We start from the raw sequence: 18588 nt of genomic DNA, 5'->3' as shown, positions 1-18588 counted from the left end.
AAAGTTCCACCAGTGCCCACGGTCCCTGCAATGGCATGGAATGGATTAGTTGAGGTATGCCCAGATGATCCCAGCAGGCACCCCATGCCCCACGCTGCAGAGGAAGGTGAAAACCCTCACGGACCCTGCCCAATAGGAACTACGGGGGAAATTCCTTCCCCATCCCAAATCTGGTGATTTGTTAGACCCAGAACAAATGAGCAAGACCCACCAGCCAGCCATCTAGAAAGACAATTCTTTGAACCACCTCATAGCTCTGTCCCACTCTGTTCCATGTCCCATCTCCAGTTGTAGCCAATCCCTGACACTTCACAGGAAGGTGACCCTGCCAGCCCTCCCCTCATCTGTGCAATTGTGCACTGTTAAAAAAAAAATCACCATAGTATCTGAGCATCACATAGTCTTTAATGTATCCTTCATATGCAACAGCTGTAACTGTTATGAAAATTAATGTATGCAGTGTTGTTGTAGCTGTGCTGGTCCCAGGGTATTAGAGGGACAAGGTGGGTAAGGTGATATCTTGTATTGGACCAACTCTGTTGGTGAGAGAAACCAGCTTTCTAGTTTACACAGAGCTGAAGAAGAAATTGGTCCAATAAAAGTTATTACCTCACCCACTTTTTCTTATGAAAATTCATGATGGGGACCGGTTTCATTGACTTAAACGGAAGGAAACGCATGTGAAGTAAAAACTGTTGTCATAAACATCAAGATAAGGGTAGCTTAAAATCCCTCCTAGCAGCTGTACTGAATCGCTTTACCTATAAGGGGTTAAGAAGCTCAAATAACCTGGATGGCACCTGACAAAAAGGACCAATAAGAAAAGAAGCTACTTTCAAATCTGTGGGGGGAGGTTTTGTTTGTGCTCTCTTTGTTTGTTCCCTCTCCAGACAGAGAGAGAAGCCAAGCAGGGACAACATCTCCTGAAAACATACCTGGAATAATCCATCTAAGAATTACAGAAACTGTAAGTGAGGTAGGAAAAGCATTAGGTTATCTTTTGTTTTAGCTTGTGAATTTTCCCTATGCTTAGGTAGTTTTATTCCTGTTTTTTTAGAACTGTAAAACTGAGTCCAGAGGGGAGCCCTCTGTGTTTTAAATCTTATTACCCTGTAAAGTTACCTTCCATCCTGATTTTGCAGGTGTGATTTTTACTTTTTTTCTTTATAATAAAGTTCTTCTTTTAAGAACCTGATTGATTTTATTGTCCTAAAGATAAAGAGTCTCATCTGTACTTACATTAAAACAAATTATTTGGTATATTATTCTCTAGCCTCCCCAGGAAAGGGGGTGAAGGCGCTTGGGGGGGGGATCTTTTGGGGTAATAGGGACTCCAAGTGACCCTTTCCTGACTTTTTGTGTAAATCACTTGGTGGTGGCAGCAATACTGTCCAAGGACAAGGAAAGGAATTTGTGCCTTGGGGAAGTTTTTAACCTAAACTGGTAGAATATAAGCTTAGGGGGTCTTTCATGTGGGTCCCCACATCTGTACCCCAGAGTTAAGAGTGGGGAGGGAACCCTGACAACTGTGTATAATCCCTTTGGAGCCTGCGCCTTATTTTTTACTGACTTATTAAAGGGAATGAAGTTGAATCTCTTCTCACTCACGTGGTGTAAATCAGGAGTAACTTCACTGGAGTGAATCGGGCTCATTTTCCTCTCACACACCTGGTGTAAATTAGCTCTTGTTCCTTCATCTGAATCAACTAGATCTGGCCACTGTTGGGGATGTGTCAAATTTCAGAATGTATGGTATAAGATGACCAATGGTACAGTCAGGGAGAAATGGATATTGAACAGTGAAGGTGGGGCTATTTATGCATCTGAGGAGTGAATGTGATCCTGGGATGCATGAACAGGGGAATGTCAAGTCGGAGAGGAGAGGTTATTTTACCTCTGTATTTGGCCCTGGTGTAACTGCTGCCGGACAGGTTTGATGTCCACAATTCAAGAAGAATATTGATAAATTAGAAAGGGTTCAGAGAAGCTCCACAAGAATGATTAAAGTATTAGAAAACTTGCCAAGTTTTTCTCCTTTAGATGCAATCAATAGAAAACACTGTGTGGGGAAATCAAGCCACGATCATGAAATTCATCCTCTTGGGATTTGGAAATCTCCCTGAACTGCAGATTTTTCTCTTCCTGCTGTTTTCATTAGCTACTTTGTGATGATGACCAGGAACATCCTCATTGTTGCTCTGGTTGTGGATGATCAAAAACTTCACACCCCCATGTACTTCTTCCTTGGGAACTTGTCCTGCTTGGAGACTTGCTATGCCTAGACCACCCTGCTCAGGCTGCTAGCCAGTCTCCTGACTTGGGACAAAACTATTTCTTTTGGGGGCTGTACAAATGCATTTTTTTGGTTCTCTGGGAGCTAAAGCATTTTACCTCCTAGCAGCAATGTCATATGATCAGTATTTAGCAATATGTAAACCCCTGCGCTATGTAAACCTTATGAATAGCAGGTTCTGTCTCCTGCTTGCAGCTAGCTCTTGGATAAGTGCATTTCTGGCTCTTAACATAATAGCATTGTTCATGTCACAATTAACTTTCTGTGGCCCCAATGAAATTGACCATTTCTTCTGTGATCTCAGCCCTGTGTTAAAACTCCCCTCATCTACCACCTGAGAAACTGGAAGGAAAAAGAGGCCCTGAGAAAAAGGTTAAGTAAATTTGTGCTCTGCACAAGAATGCAGACATTGTGAGCCAATTTATTTTGGATAAAATGAAACGGAGAGAATCTATGGTCCCATTGCAACAAATGGGAGTTAGGCACCTAGATGCTACTGAAAGTCTCAATAGGTGCCTAAATACCTTTAAAGTTCTGGCCCCTGTATCCTAAGTTACTCAAAGGTCATCAAAATTGAATTCAACCATATTAATAGAGAAAATTGTTTTTTAACAAAAAAATAATGTAAAAAAAGACTTATTTTACAAGAAAAGTTTTCACCAAAAAGATAAAAAACTTTTTTTAAAATTCAATTTTTTCATGAAATTAGATTTTAAAAAAAAGTTTTTAGAATTTTTTCCTCCCTTTTTTTCACTGGCAAAATGGAAAAAGGACAAAAGGTATGTGACCATTTGGGGAAAATCTTACTATGTACCTCTTATGAATGCTAGTGGATATTGGGGATTATCCATGCTTTTCTGTGTCAAATAGCAAAATTCCGTTTGATTTTAAGGCTGGGTCTTTGCCTTCCTGCTGTCTTTTTACCTTCACCCTGGACTAAATTCCAAGGGGTGTAGTGCAGAACTAAGAACAAAGGGTCATTCAACTTTGATGATCATTCATTTAAATGGAGCACTTGCTGTGATGGAATGAATAAATTCCACACTAGCTTAAGGGGAGCTGGAGAGCACAATTAGAGCACCTGGTGGTACCTGAAGGGATTAGCAGGCTTAATTAGGGATGAGCCCCAGTGGGTGGATAATATAAAGGAAGGACTTCAGGGCTGTAAAAGGGAAGAGAGTGAGTGTCTAGGAGTCCTGATTGTCTCTCCCAAGAAGGTGACTGAGGGGGAGAATAGTGCTTGGAACTCTTTCCTGGGATGGGAACTCTCTCAGAGAGGCCAGGAGCAGTAAAGTCTACAGAGGGAGTTTTTATCCTGGTATTAGCCCTGCAGGGGGAAGGGCAGCAAGGGGGAAGAGACTCCTGAAGCATGCCTGGGAGAAGGATTCTAGGGAACAGCCCTGACGGTCAGCGACTTGGGGGAGCTTGGACTCTGGAAAAAAAGCCCTGGGAGAAAGCAATCTGTAGTAGATCAGGAAACAATTTTCCAGAGCGAGGGAGAGTCGATGAAGAGTTTGCAAAGAACTGGGCCCAGAGAGGGCAGAAGAATCTATGTTCTTTTGTATTTTGCTGGACTCTTTGTTTTACCGCAGAAGGGATGGGACAGAAAGTGTCTGGGCTGGTGGGCCAAGTCACTGAATGAATGGACCACTAACAGGCCTGAATGGTGTCTGGTGGAGGCGACTGAGGAAAGCACCCTGCAACAACGCACACAGCCATAAGGGGGCTTGCATGCTTGTGAGGCACTCTTCCACAATCCCCCTTGCACAACGGCCCTGCCACCTGGGGCAAACCCACTTTTTAACACTGAACTCCAGAGGTGTGGAAGTGTCCAACAATGAATCACCTGGTAGAGTGCCTAGGCTTGGTCTACACTACTATTACTTTGAAGTTAGATGGCCTCAGCTATGTCTTTCAGGGCTATGAAAAATGTTATGTGCTGAGTGCTGTAGTTAGATCAACCTAACCCCTGGTGTGGATGCAGCTAGATCGACAGAAGAATTATTCAATCAAACTAGCGACTGCCTCTCAGGCAGGTGAATTAACTAAACTCAGGGCCGCCCAGAGGGGGGCCAAGTGGGGCAATTTTCCCCAGGCCCTGGGCCCCGCATGGGCCCCTGGCCCCACGAGAATGTCTGAGGCTCCCCCCCGGCCCTGCCCCGGCCTTCCCCCATCCCCTGGTGCCTCAGTGCGCTGCGTCCAGGAGCGGCCCTGGACAGCGCTGCAGCGGCGTGGCTCCGGTGGGATCTGAGCTCCTCCCGCTCAGAACCACGTGGTAAGGGGGCGGGGCTGCAAGCTCAGGTCATGCTGGAGCTACGCCTCTGCAGCGCTGTCAAGGGCAGCTGCTGAACGCGGCACGCTGAGGCTCCGAGAGAGGGGAGAGGGGGGGTAAGCGGCATGGTAAGGGGCCGGGGCCTTTTTTCACCCTATTTGATACAGAAAGAACAAATAAAGGATAGGCACTATTGCTGTGAAAACAAGTTTCAGATGGCTTCTGCTGGCATTTCTGAACTCATGTGATGTGGTACACCCACCTGATGTGCCCAGAGACTACTTCTAGCCCTGCTTTCCCTGCCAGCTCAGGCCTCCAACACCCTGTCTTGCTGAGCCAGACACTTCTGTCTGCTCCAACAAAGACCCAGGGTCTCAATTACTTGCTCCAAAGCTGCAGGTTTACCTGAAAGCAGCTAACAGAAGTATTCCTGTTTTTAATATTCAGATGCCCAACTCCCCATGGGGTCTAAACCCAAATAAATCCGTTTTACCCTGTATAAAGCTTATACAGGGTAAACTCATAAATTGTTCGCCCTCTATAACACTGATAGAGAGATATGCACAGTTGTTTGCTCCCTCCGGTATTAATACATACTCTGAGTTAATTAATAAGTAAAAAGTGATTTTATTAAATACAGAAAGTAGTATTTAAGTGGTTCCAAGTAGTAACAGACAGAAAAAAGTAAGTCACCAAGCCAAATAAAATAAAATGCACAAATCTATGTCTAATCAAACTGAATACAGATAAGATCCTCACCAGTTCCAGAATGCTCCCTTTTACAGACTAATCTCCTTTTAGCCTGGGTCCAGCAATCACTCACACCCCTTGCACACTGTCCTTTGTTCCAGTTTCTTTCAAGTATCCTGGGGGGTAGGGAGGCTCTCTCTTTAGCCAGCTGAAGACTACCATTGATGGGGTCTCCCAGGGGTTTAAATAGACTTTTTTCTTGTGGGTGGAGACCCCCTCCTCACTCCTATGCACAGTCCAGCTCCAAGATGGAGTTTAGGAGTTACCTGGGCATGCATGCAGATAGGATTAATAGATTCAGTAGATCATAACCTTTATATAGATATGTTACATAGCATATGTAGCATAGATAGATTCAGTAGATCATATTCCAGTTATGTCATATTCCCATAAAGCATTATGGAGTACAGCGTCACACTACCTAACAAAATGAAAGATACCAAGGGAATTAATTTGTTTGCAGGTATCATCACATAGTCAACGATCGTAGGGGTTGGAAAAATGAAACGTACATATCTTTCAGGATTTGAGAAGAGAAAGCAGAAGAAAGCTAGACAGACACAAGAAGAAAAGGAAAAAATAACTCTTCACAAATTTCTTCAGGCACAATCCAAGTCAAGTCAGTTGACTGAGTTGAGCGATGCTGACATTTAAGGCTCTTCAGAGGTGGGAAGTGAAAGTGGTGTAAGAGAAAAAGAAAAGGCAGTGTGTGAGGAATCCAAAATATTAGCACATTCAGAAAACAATGTTATGGTTGTTGTGGAGGAAGAGAAGGAAATCCAGCCTCTTTGGATAGACAATGGAGAACACACCAGTAACACTGCTATAACTGAGAAACTGGTACAATCGACTGGTCCTGCTGCTGTAGATGGGAATGACGAAGAAGAGTTGTGCAGTAACGACCCAGCCTCTTGGAAGTACCTAGATATAAAGAAAAGAGATCTTATTGTATTGAAGGGTCTACCACATAAGCCCGAAAACTTTCCTCGTGATTCTTTTGGCAGGAAATTGCCGATAACCGTTTTTTCTAAACATCTGAGTAATGGCAAATGTATTGAAAGAGGTTGGATGGTGTGGAGTAAAGATGCTGCAGCAATAATTTGTTTTCCCAGCAGTCTCTACAGAAGTGAAACTCAAACTAACCAATTACATCATTCAAAATTTGTCGAAGGTGGAATTGCCGATAATTGGAAAAAGATTTACGAGAAAATCAAGAGTCATGAAGAAAATGCTTTACATTTGAGCAATTACATTAAGTGGAAGGTATTATTTCAGACACTCAGTGATAAAAGAGGCATTGATGCAGCATTACAACATAGTGTTAAACAGGAGGAGGAAAATGGCATAAAATATTAACTGCCATTGTTGACGTAATTATTTTCCTAGCAAAGAATAATCTGCCATTTTTGTGGTAGCCATTCTACTGTTGATTATGACTACTGTGGGCTTTTCTTGTCAACACTGAAGCTTGTGGGCAGGTACAATACTGAGGTGAAACAACATCTGGAGATGGTAGCTCAATGCAGAGAGTCTGGTCGAAGGATGCAGGTTCACTACCTGTCATGGCGTAGTCAGAATGAGTTCTTGAAACTGTGTGGGGAGAAAGTTTTAAACTCTATTTTAGAAGCGGTAAGAAAAGCCTGATATTTCAGCATTGTTGTTGATGGTATACCTGATGTTTCACACACAGAGGAGTTAGTTTTTATTCTCAGATATGTGATGCAAAAAAACCGAAATTGGGATGTGCATGAAAGATTTGTTAAACTAGTAGATTTTGAAAAGAAGACTGGCACAGATATAGCAGAACAGATAAAGAGGTTTTTAAAAGAATGTGACTTAGAACTATCTCGGTGCAGAGGGCAGGGATATGACAATGCCTGTAACATGTCAGGAAAATTTCAGGGAGTAAAGACAAGAATTTTGGAAGAAAATGCCCAAGCCTATTTTTCTCCATGCAGCGCTCACACGCTGAACCTGTGTGGCACGCACGCTATGGAAACCAGTGTAGAGGTAAAAACATATTTTGGAAATGTTCAGAAACTCTATAAAGTATTTGCTCTTAGCCCTGCGAGATGGAAAATTTTGCAGACCACTGGGAATATATCTCTTCACTCTGTATCTAAAACTAGGAGTAGCGCAAGACTTGATGCTGTTCGCCCCCTAATCAAAAATCACACAGGCATGCTGGAAAGTTTAATTAAAATTGAAGAGGAGCTTAATTTACCTCCCAAAATCCAGGCAGATGTTGACTGTTTGATTAAGTGGCTTAAGTCATTTGAATTTATACTTCTTACTACAATATGGTTTAAAGTGCTTCAGTTTATTGATGATAAGAACAAGGTCCTACAAAGCTCCAAATTAACAATGGAAGAGGGAGCTAAACATGTGAGCAACTTAGTCAAGGAAATTCAAACATTGAAAGATTCTTGGCCAATTTTTTTTTGAAGAAGCCAAAAAAGTCGCTTCAAGCCTCGGCATTGACCCAAAAATGAAAAGTGACTCAAGGATCCGGAAGAACAAGCGATTCTTCTATGACACAGGGGATGCAGACTATACGTTTGACTCTCCCGATATTCAGTTCAAAGTAAAGGTGTTCTTCCCGACAATGGATTTGCTTCTATCAGAGCTAGGAGATCTTGGCGAAAGAATGGCTGAAGTCTCAAATTTATTTTCACCCATTTTATGTGCGCCAGATAAAGTGGATGAATCTTCTATAGAAAATTTTGTTGACACTTTGGCCACAGCATATCCAAAAGACCTCCAGAGAGAAGATCTTAAAGAGGAACTTAGAATCTTTTACAAAATAAAAGAAGATTCCAACTTAAGAGTTGATGGACATATAACCTTTGCACTTACACTTCTTAATGCTCTCTTCAAAAAAGGGTTGGAAAAATGTGTTTCCACAGATTTATATTTGTTTACACCTACTAACAGTGTTGCCAGTGTTGGTAGCATCGGGAGAGCGTGCATTTAGTAAGCTAACATTGATTAAAAATCATTTGCGTTCAGCCACCGGGGAAGAAAGGCTGAACCATTTGCTCACTTTGAGCATAGAATATGAAATGGACAAAGACATAAGTTTTGATGACATTATTAATGAGTTCGCCAAAATGAAAGCGAGGGAAAAAATTGCAGCTGTATAATTAATGTTCAGAACAATTTTTTTTAAAATGATTTCATAAGAAGCATTATCTAGTTGCAAATTTATACGTACCATTATGCATTTAATGTTTTTAAATAATGTATTTCGTGTATTTTCAAATTATTAAAAATTAATTTTTGAATGTATTTCACTGGTTATTTTTTACATTTCCAAATACATGTTACTATAGTATTGCAACTTTTTTTTATGGAAGGGGCCCCCGAAATTGTTTTGCCCCAGGCCCCCTGAATCCTCTGGGCGGCCCTGTTATGGACCTCTCCTCCATGAATTTATCTAGTTCTTTTTTGAACCCTGTTATAGTCTTGGCCTTCACAACATCCCCTGTCAAAGAGTTCAACAGGTTGACTGTATGTTGTGTGAAGAAATACTTCCTTTTTTTTGTTTTTAACCTGCTGCCTATTCATTTCATTTGGTGACTCCTAGTTTTTGTGTTATGAGAAGGAGTAAATAACACTTCATTATTAACCTCTCTCCATTGTGAAAACTGACCATTTATTCCTACCCTTTGTTTTCTATCTTTTAACCAGTTACTAGTCCATGAGAGGACCTTCCCTGTTATCCCATGACAGTTTACTTTGCTTAAGAGCCTTTGGTGAGGGACCTTGTCAAAGGCTTTCTGAAAATCTAAGTACACTATATCCACTAGATCCCACCCTGTCCTCACATTTGTTGACCCCATCAAAGAATTCTAGTAGATTAGTGAGGCATGATTTCCCTTTAAAAAAAAGTGTTGACTCTTTCCCAGAAAATTATGTTCATCTATGTGTCTGACAATTTTGTTCTTTACTATAGTTTCAACTAGTTTGCCCAGTAGTGAGGTCAGGCCTGTAATTGCCTGGATCACCTCTGGATCCCTTTTTAAAAATTGATTTCAAACTAGCTATCCTTCAGTCATTTGGTACAGAGACTGATTTAAATGATAGGTTACAGACTACAGTTAGTAGTTCTGCAATTCCTTTTTAATTTATCAATTTGTTCCAAAACCTCCTCTAATGACACCTCAATCTGGGACAGTTCCTCAGATTTGTCTCCTAAAAAGAATGGCTCAGGTTTGAGAATCTCCCTCACATCCTCAGCCATTAAGACCAATTGAAAAAAATCATTTAGTTTATCTGCAATGTCCTTATCATCCTTGAGTGCTCCTTTAGTATCTCGATCAACCACTGTTTGTTTAGCAGGCTTCCTGCTTCTGATGTATTTAAATATATTTTTTTCTATTACTTTTTGAGTCTTTGGCTTGCAGTTCTTCAAATTCTTTTTTTGCCTTCCTAATTGTATTTTTACACTTCATTTGCCACAGTTTATGCTCCTTTCTATTTTCTCACTAGGATTTAACTTCCACTTTTTAAAGGATGCCGTTTTGCTTCTCACTGCTTCTTTGACTTTATTGCTTAGCCACAGTGGCACTTTTTTCGTTCTCTTACTATATTTTTGAACGTGGGGTATACATTTAAGTTGAGCTTCTGTTATGGTGCCTTTAAAAAGTTTCCATGCAGCTTGTAAGGATGTCACTTTTGGTGCTGTACCTTTTAATTTCTGTTTAACCTCCTCATTTTGTGTAGTTCCCCTTTTATGAAATTACCTGTTAAAGTGTTGGGCTGCTGTGATGTTTTCCCAGTCACAGGGATGTTAAATTTCATTATATTATGTGCAGGTTCAGCTATATTGACCTTTTGGACCAGATCCTGTGCTCCACTTAGGACTAAATAAAGAATTGACTCTTCTCTTGTGGGTTCCAGGACTAGCTGCTCCAAGAAGCAGTCATTTAAGGTGACAAGGAACTTTATTTCTGCATCCCGTCCTGAGGCAACATGTACCCAGTCAATATCAGAATAGTTGAAATCCCCCATTATTATTGAGTTTTTTATTTTAATATTCTCTCTAATCTCTCTGAGCATTTCACAGTCTCTCTCACCATCCTGGTCAGGTGGTTGGTAATATATCCCTACTGCTATATTCTTAATATTCAAGTATGGAAAAGCATGTAATCTCTATCCAAAGAGATTCTATGGTTCAGTTAAGATTTTTACTTCATTTGATTAAACGTTTTCTTTCACATATAGTGCCACTCCCCCAGCAGCACGACCTTTTCTGTCCTTCCAATATATTTTGTAACCTGGAATAACTATGTCCCATTGATTATCCTCATTCCACCATGTTTTTGTGATGCCCATTATATCAATATCTTCATTTAATATGAGGCACTCTAGTTCACCCATCTTATTATTCCAACTTTTAGCATTGGTATATAAGCACTTTAAAAACTTGTCACTTTTTAGCTTTCTGGCATTACATTAATTGAATGTGCCTTTTTTCATTTGACTGTTTCTCATCAGATCCTACCTGGATTTTATCATCTTCCTTACTTCTCCTCCTTATAGGACATAGAGAGTTTCCATTAATAGATCTTCCCTTAGTGATGTCTCTGTCCAAACCACATGCTCCTCCGCACCTGTCGGCTTTCCCCCAGCCCTTAGTTTAAAAATTGCTCTATGGCCTTTTTAATTTTAAGTGCCAGCAATATGCTTCTATTTTGGTTTAGGTGGAGCTCATCTTTCCTGTATAGGCTCCCTCTTTCCCAAACATTTCCCCAGTTCCTAATAAATCTAAACCCCTCCTCCCTACACCATCATCTCATCCACGCATTGAGACCCTGCAGTTCTGCCTGTCTACCTGGCCCTGCGCATGGAACTGGAAGCATTACAGAGAATGCTACCATGGAGATCCTGGACTTCAATTTCATATCTAGCAGCTTAAATTTGACCTCCAGTTCTTCTCTCCTATCCTTCCCTATGTCATTGGTACCTACATGTTCCATGACCACCGGCTCCTCCACAGCACTACACATAAATCTATCTAGATGTCTCAAGAGATCCGCAGCCTTCACGGAATGTCACCATGTGGTTCTCCCGGTCATCACAATCCCAGCTATCTATGTTTCTAATGCTCGAATTGCCCAGTACTAATACCAGTGTCTACCTAATAACTGGAGTTCTGTCCCTTGGAGAGGTACCCTCAGTGCGAGGGGATACCACATCATCATCTGGAAGGAGGGTCCCTGCTATGGGATAGTTTCCCTCTGCTCCATTTGGATGTTCTCCTTCCCTGAGACTTTTATCCTCCTCAACAGCACAGAGACTGTCAGATCGGGGGTGGCACCGTTCTACTGTGTCCCAGAAAGTCTCATCTATGTACCTTTCTGTCTCCCTCAGCTCCTCCAGTTCAGCCACTCTGGTCTCCAAAGCCTGTAGACAGTCTCTGAGGGCCAGAAGCTCCTTGCACTGAATGCACACATATGCCATCTGCCCATAGAAACATAGAATAATAGACTATTAGGGTTGGAAGAGACCTCAGGAGGTCATCTAGTCCAATCTCCTGCTCTAAGCAGGACCAACACCAACTTGCCATAGGGCAAGTAATCATACATGCTATTAAAGTTAAAATGAAATAATCTGATTTAGAAAAGAAAAATACCTGCTCAGGCATCCTCCATGTCAGAAAGAATATGATTGCTTGTTCAATCCAGTGGGAAAGTAAATGAAAGTAGATGGGTTATGGTAAAACATGCCTAAGAAAGAGCAATGAATGGCTCTTAGATTTAGAACATAAGAACGGCCATGTTGGGTCAGAGCAAAGGTCCATTTAGCCAAGTATCCTGTCTTCCGACAGTGCCCAATGCCAGCTGCTTCAGAGGGAATGAACACAACAGGTAATCATCAAGTGATCCATTCCCTCTCATCCATTGGAGAGAGGGTGGGGACTTGAACTTGGTGGCATGGGTTGTGCCTAAGGGTCCCAGACACCCTGTTTTTTGGGGGTAAGGGATAGCTCAGTGGTTTGAGCATTGGCCTGCTAAATCCAGGGTTGTGAGTTCAGTCCTCAAGGGGGTGTGTTGGGGATTAGTCCTCCTCTGAGCAGGGGGTTAGACTAGATGACCTTCTGAGGTCTCTTCCAACCCTGATATTCTATGATTCCCAGCTTCTGGCAAAAAGAGGCTAGGGACACCATCCCTAGCCATTCTGGCTAATATACATTGATGGACCTATCCTCCATGAATTTATCTTATTTATTGACTCCTTACATGTGTATTTTATTTTTCACCACAAGACTCTGTTTCTTTTTCCATGAATTTTATTGCTCATAAAAAAATTTGAATTAAAAAAATAGTCTCTCTTCTGTGAGTGTGTATGTGTGTTTCTTTGTTTCTGGATTTCCATTTTTCTGTCAGACATTTATTTTTCACCAGTGTCAATGTACCAGAGCCATTCCCAGTGTAGACATAATTTCTGTGGATGCATCATAATTTAGTGGATGAAAATATCAGAAGATAGGCTATATCAAGAAGTATGTAGGGGAAAAGCAAGGATGAGCTGTCAGACTTATTGGCTCTGATACCCTTTTTTTAACAGCAAGGATCTGTTACTTCTCTTTAAACATATCTGTATTTTATTGCTTATCAAATTTGGAGAAAGAAACAATATCTCTTTCTCTCTCTCTGTATTTTTATCTCATCTGTCTATATATCTCTTCCTTTTGTCTCCAGTTTTTCATTTTTCTCCAGGCACATTCTCCCTTCTTGATAAAAAAAATGACTCTCTTATTTCTCTCTTGATAAGTTTTCATTTTTATTTGACTTACATTTCTTTATATGGGTTGGATTCCAATCTCAGTTGCACTTGAGTAAATCCACAAGAAGCTGATTCAATTTACTCTGGTGTAAGTGAAATCAGATAACAGCCCACGGTGTGTTTAGGGTGTTTTTTGTGTGTGTCTTTCTCTGTTTCTCAACTGAACCTATCAAATGGTGCAATTTTTTCTTTGAATCTGCTGGGATAGAGGACAGCTGGATAGACCCTCATACAAACCTCAGCATCTTTGGTATTTCGGTATGTGTTTTATGGGGTATGTCTACGCTGCATCTGGGTAGTGTAATTCCCTGCTTCAGTAGACCTACACACACAATCTTTGATTGAGCTATTGTGCTAAAAATAGCAGTGTAGCCTCGTCAGCGCAGAATAGCTGCCCAAGCACAGTCCCATCTGATATCCCAGGTATGTACACAGGTGGGTATCCCAAGCCGCTGCCTGTGTTGCCATGTTCTCACTGCTAATTTTATCCTACTAGATTGATCAAAGCTAGTGCATGTATGTCTACCCAAGCTGGGAATTACACCTCTGAGCTGCAGGATAGACATATCAGAACTCTAAATATCTTTAATTTCCAGTCTATTGATTTTTTGTTATGTCTTCTAGATTTGTTGTTGTGACACTGATATGATAAAGACATTTCAAAATCCCAGCCTAAAAATCTTTACTTATAGTTCAAGAGAGCTTAAGGGAGTTAGATGGGACATTTCTGTAATTCAAGAGGGTTCCATGCTCTTGGTTCACCTATATTGGAAGCTCAACCTCTTAAGGATAGGAGTCTTTCTCTGTTTATTGACAACTCACTTTTCCAGTGGAGAGATGCAGTGGTATGAGGTTTCTGCCAGTGTAACCGACAGCACAACCTGACTGTGCATACTCCATCAATATTTAATGGTTTTCTTTTTCTAGATACATATTATGGAGAAAGCGGAAGGAAGAAATCAAACATCTATTGTGGAATTCATCCTCTTAGGATTTGGGAATGTCCCTGAACTGTAGCCCCTTCTCTTCTTGCTGTTTCTAGTGATCTACATTGTAACTGTCACCGGGAACTTCCTCATTATTGCACTAGTTGTGGCTGATAAGCACCTTCACATCCTCATGTACTTCTTACTGGGGAATTTGTCCTGGTTGGAGATCTGATACACCTCCACCATCCTTCCCGGGCTGCTGGCCAGTCTCCTGACTCCGGACGGAACCGTTTCTGTTAAGGGCTGTATTGTGCAATTATATTTCTTTGGTATCATGTCAAATACAGAATCTCTGCTGCTCACGGCAATGTCTTATGACCGGTATTTAGCGATATGTAATCCACTCCATTATGCTGCTCTGATGAATAGCAGGCTTTGTTTCCAGCTAGTGGCAGTGTCCTGGAGAAGTAGCTTTCTGGTCTGCGTCATACCAATTATTGTATTATTCCAATTAACGTTCTGTGGTTCCAAAGAAACTGACCATTTCTTTTGTGACTTTTCACCAATGATAAAGCTCACCTGTGGAGACACCCAGACTCTACAACTGGTGACATTTATTATCTCTATCATAGGGACACTTGTGCCCTGTCTACTGACCCTGACATCCTACATTTGTACAATCACCACTATCCTGAAAATCCCTTCCAGTATCAGGAGGAAAAAGGCCTTCCAAGGTCTTACACAAAATATTCTCTGTCTCCTATGCAGTCCTAAATCCTATAATCAATCCTGTCATCTATAGCCTGAGAAATAAGGAGGTCAAAGAGTCCCAGAGAAAAGCTATTCTTAAACTGGCTGCTTTTAGAAACAGGCATAGAATCTGAAAGGACAAATTTTAGCACAGAGTGTGACAGGGTCAGGCCAGAGGGCTACAGGAGAGTGCAGGAAGGAAGGAATATTATCCTCAGGATAAGCAGGTCCCTCTTCCCCTGGTAACTGAGCAGGGGTTACTCCAGGTTAATTAGGACACCTGGAGCCAATTAACAACTTGCCAGAACAGGTTAAAAGCCTTCTCCCCAGCCAGTCAGTGTGAATGGTAGGTGTTGTGAGAGTGGAGATGAGCTGCTGGAGAGCTGAGTGGTGAGGAAGCTGACAAGGACCAGGGGAGAACCCTGCAGGTATAGAGATTGGGGAGAAACCCTACCCTAAACAGGAGCTAAGGACCCTTCCAGGTTCAAAGACCTGAAGAAAAGGACCCTGCCAGAGGGAAGAGACTGAGCCGTGCATTTGGTGTGGTGCTGCCAAATCTGGAAGGGCTACCAGAGACTAGGGGCTCTCCCTCTCCCAGCAGGAGAGTCGGGAGGAACCCCGCCCAAGCAAAGTGGGGACAATAAGCCAAGGGACATGGGGAAGTAACCCAGGGAAGCTAGCAGTTTTCCTGGGAACTGGCAGAGTGAGGTTGCTACTTGTAGGTTCCCTGGATTGGGGCCCGGAGTAGAGGGAGGGACCGGGCCACCCCCCAACCCCCTTTTCCTCTCACTGGATGTCCACCGATGAGGCCAGAAGCCCCAGTGAAGCAGTGAGGGCTTAGCAGGCCCAGAAACAGAAAGGCCACTTGGCGACAGAATTTCCCCGCCCACTATAAACAGAGGGGGGAAATTCTGACAGACAAGACACTATCCTGACCCTCTGCTAGAAGGAAGCGTGGGACCCACTGAGGTGGAGAAGAAGCCCTGTTACAACTGGTGTCAAGAGCGGGATCTCTTGTGTGTTTCAGCACAATGGACAAAAGAAAAAAAATTCCCCACCACAATGGACGACGTGGTGAGGGCACTAGTACAGGCTACAGCGGCCCAACAGGAGACCACCAGAGCCCAGATGATGGCCCAGCAGGAATTGATGCAGTTACAGCATGAGACCAATTGATTGCTGATGAGTCAGGTGACCCAGGACCGAACCCTCCTGCAAGAGGTGATGGACCAGCTAAAGACCATAACTACTCTAGCCCAGGGATCTGATGGGATGCGGGCACTGAGGGCCACCAGTTTCCTATCAAAGATGACTGTGGAAGATGACATGGAGCCCTCCTTACTTTTGAAAGGACCGCATTACATGAGTCCTGGCCCCAGGACCAGTGGGCCAGCCTTCTCGCCCATTTTTGTGTGGGGAAGCCCAGAAGGCCTATCATGACATGCCCAAAGAAACCACAGCCAACTATTCTCAGTTAAGAGCAAAAATGCTGGCCCGATCAGAGGTGACAACGGCAGTGTGGGCCCAGAGGTATCACTAGTAGAGGTACCAAGAGAGCAAGGCTGTGAGGTCCCAACTGTTCGACCTCACCCACCTTGCACAGAAGTGGCTATGGCCCGAGGCCCATAGTCCAGAGTTGATTCTGGTCATAGACCAGTACATGAGGGGACTGCCACCAGACCTCCGCGCATGGATAGGCCAGAATGACCCCTCCTCATACGACGAGGTGGTCGCACTGATGGAAAGAAGAATGATGGCCAGGGGACTTTCCCAAACACCCAGGGATGATTCGCTCCAAATTGAACAATCACCCCGATCCTGGGAATTTGGATGGTTGAGAACCCAGGAAGGAATAGGTGGAAGAAGCCAGGAGCTAAGGGTCACCCGGAGGCCATGAAGGGACAGAGCGAACTGAGCATAGAGGACTGTGGGGTCAGGCCCCCTAGCCCAAAAGACAGGGGAGCAACTAGGGCAATGTATAAGTGTTACGCATGTGGGAAGTTGGGGCACATACTGGCCCAATGTCCAAATGCCAAGGAGGCCATGCAATATAACCTGGGAAACTGGGAAGACTCCTGCACCCTACTCCATCTCATGGGGGTCGCAGTGACTCCACATAAGTATACAAGGCTGGTAAAGCTGAATGGGGTATAGACCATGGTGCTTGTGGACTCCGGGAGCGCCATTACGCTCATCTCAGGGAAGCTAGTGAAACGTAGCCAGCTTATGCAGGCCAAGTGCATAGAAATAACATGCGTCCATGGGGCAGTTAGTTATTACCCTATCGTCCCCGTGAAGATCGAGATTCAGGGATCACCACCGGGGTAACTGCAGGAGTGGTCCCTAAGCTCCCGTACCCTGTACTTATAGGGAGAGATTTCCCGGGGTTGGGAAGCTTACTCCCACCAGAGTTTTTGGAGGGAGAAAAATTCCCAAGATTAAGGAGTCATCCCCAGCAGAATGCAATCCCCTGATGTTCTCTGAGATAGCTCAGGATCTCTTGTCCGCTCCTGGGAAAGTCAGGAAGACCAAGCAGGAAAGGAAGCTAGCTAAGGCCTTAGGGACCTGGATTCTGACCCAGGCTCAGAAGACCACCCTCATAGGCAGGCAAACATGGGCAGCTGATAGGGAGGCCACTCTCACAGAAGAGGGGCCTGAGGGTGGGCCCAGCTGCAACACCACTGAACTGGAGACAGAGACAGGCCCCCTTGAGCTCGGACAGCTCAGTCCCATGAGGGAAAATTTTGGGCGGGACCAGGTGGAAGATCTGAGGTATGAGAACACCAGGAAGGAGGTTGCTGAAATAGATAGTGTGCCCATGGAGGGAAAATCTCGGGGACCAAGACCCTACCTCATAATCAAGAAGGATCTGCTATACTGAGTCGTACAGACACAGGGACAGGAGATTCAGGAGCTCCTGGGCCCACGGAAACATCAGAAGGCCATGCTGAGCCTAGCCCACAGTCACCTTTTTGGGGGGCACCTAGGGGTGGAGACAACCCTGGCACAGATTCTACTGAGATATTTTTGGCCAGGAGCACACAAAGAAGTCCAGCACTATTGCACCTCCTGCCCTGAGTGCCAACTACATAGCCCCCATCCCCACTTAAGAGCACCTTTAGTGCCTCTGCCAATCATAGAGGTCCCGTTTGAGTGGATAGCCATGGACCTGGTAGGTCCCCTGGAGAAGACGGCCCAAGGCCACCAGCATGTGCTTGTTGTCTTGGACTATGCCACTCGGTACCCGGAAGCCGTCCCCATGCGGAACACAGCCTCCAAGACAATAGCCAAAGAACTAGTGGAGATCTTTGCCTAAGTAGGGCTGCTGAAGGAGATACTGACAAATCAAGGGACTCCCTTCATGTCAAAACTAATGAAGGACCTATGCTCTTTACTCCATGTATGGGCCCTGCGGACTTCGGTCTACCACCCACGGACAGATGGCCTCGTGGAAAGGTCCAACAGGACCCTCAAGGCCATGATAAGGAAAGTGGTAAGTCGGGATGGGAAAAACTGGGATACCCTACTGCGCTACCTCATGTTAGCCATCCAGGAGGTTCCTCAGGCGTCCACCAGGTTTTCCCCCTTTGAGCTAGTATATGGACATCACCCTCATGGCATATTAGACATAGCCAGGGAGATTTGGGAGGAAGAACCCAACCCAGGGAGAAACATAATCGAACATGTGCTACAGATGAGAGACCGGATAGCCCAAGTCACCCCCATCGTATGGGAGCACTTGGAGAAAGCACAAGAGGTCCAACTGACACACCCCAATGGCCCCCTTCCTCAGGGAGTCCTCG

General features: G+C 43.7%; 1 pseudogene; it reads left to right on the top strand.

Moving 5' to 3' along the window:
• The first annotated feature begins 14042 nt into the window (after positions 1-14042).
• On the top strand, positions 14043-14934 carry LOC135886488 (olfactory receptor 6C75-like; annotated as a pseudogene).
• The last annotated feature ends 3654 nt before the right edge of the window (positions 14935-18588 follow it).

The sequence above is a fragment of the Emys orbicularis genome, chromosome 12 (assembly GCF_028017835.1).
Source record: "Emys orbicularis isolate rEmyOrb1 chromosome 12, rEmyOrb1.hap1, whole genome shotgun sequence".
Lineage (NCBI taxonomy): Eukaryota > Metazoa > Chordata > Testudines > Emydidae > Emys > Emys orbicularis.
Note: the sequence above shows the minus strand (reverse complement) of the source record. Positions and strands in the feature narration are given on the sequence as shown.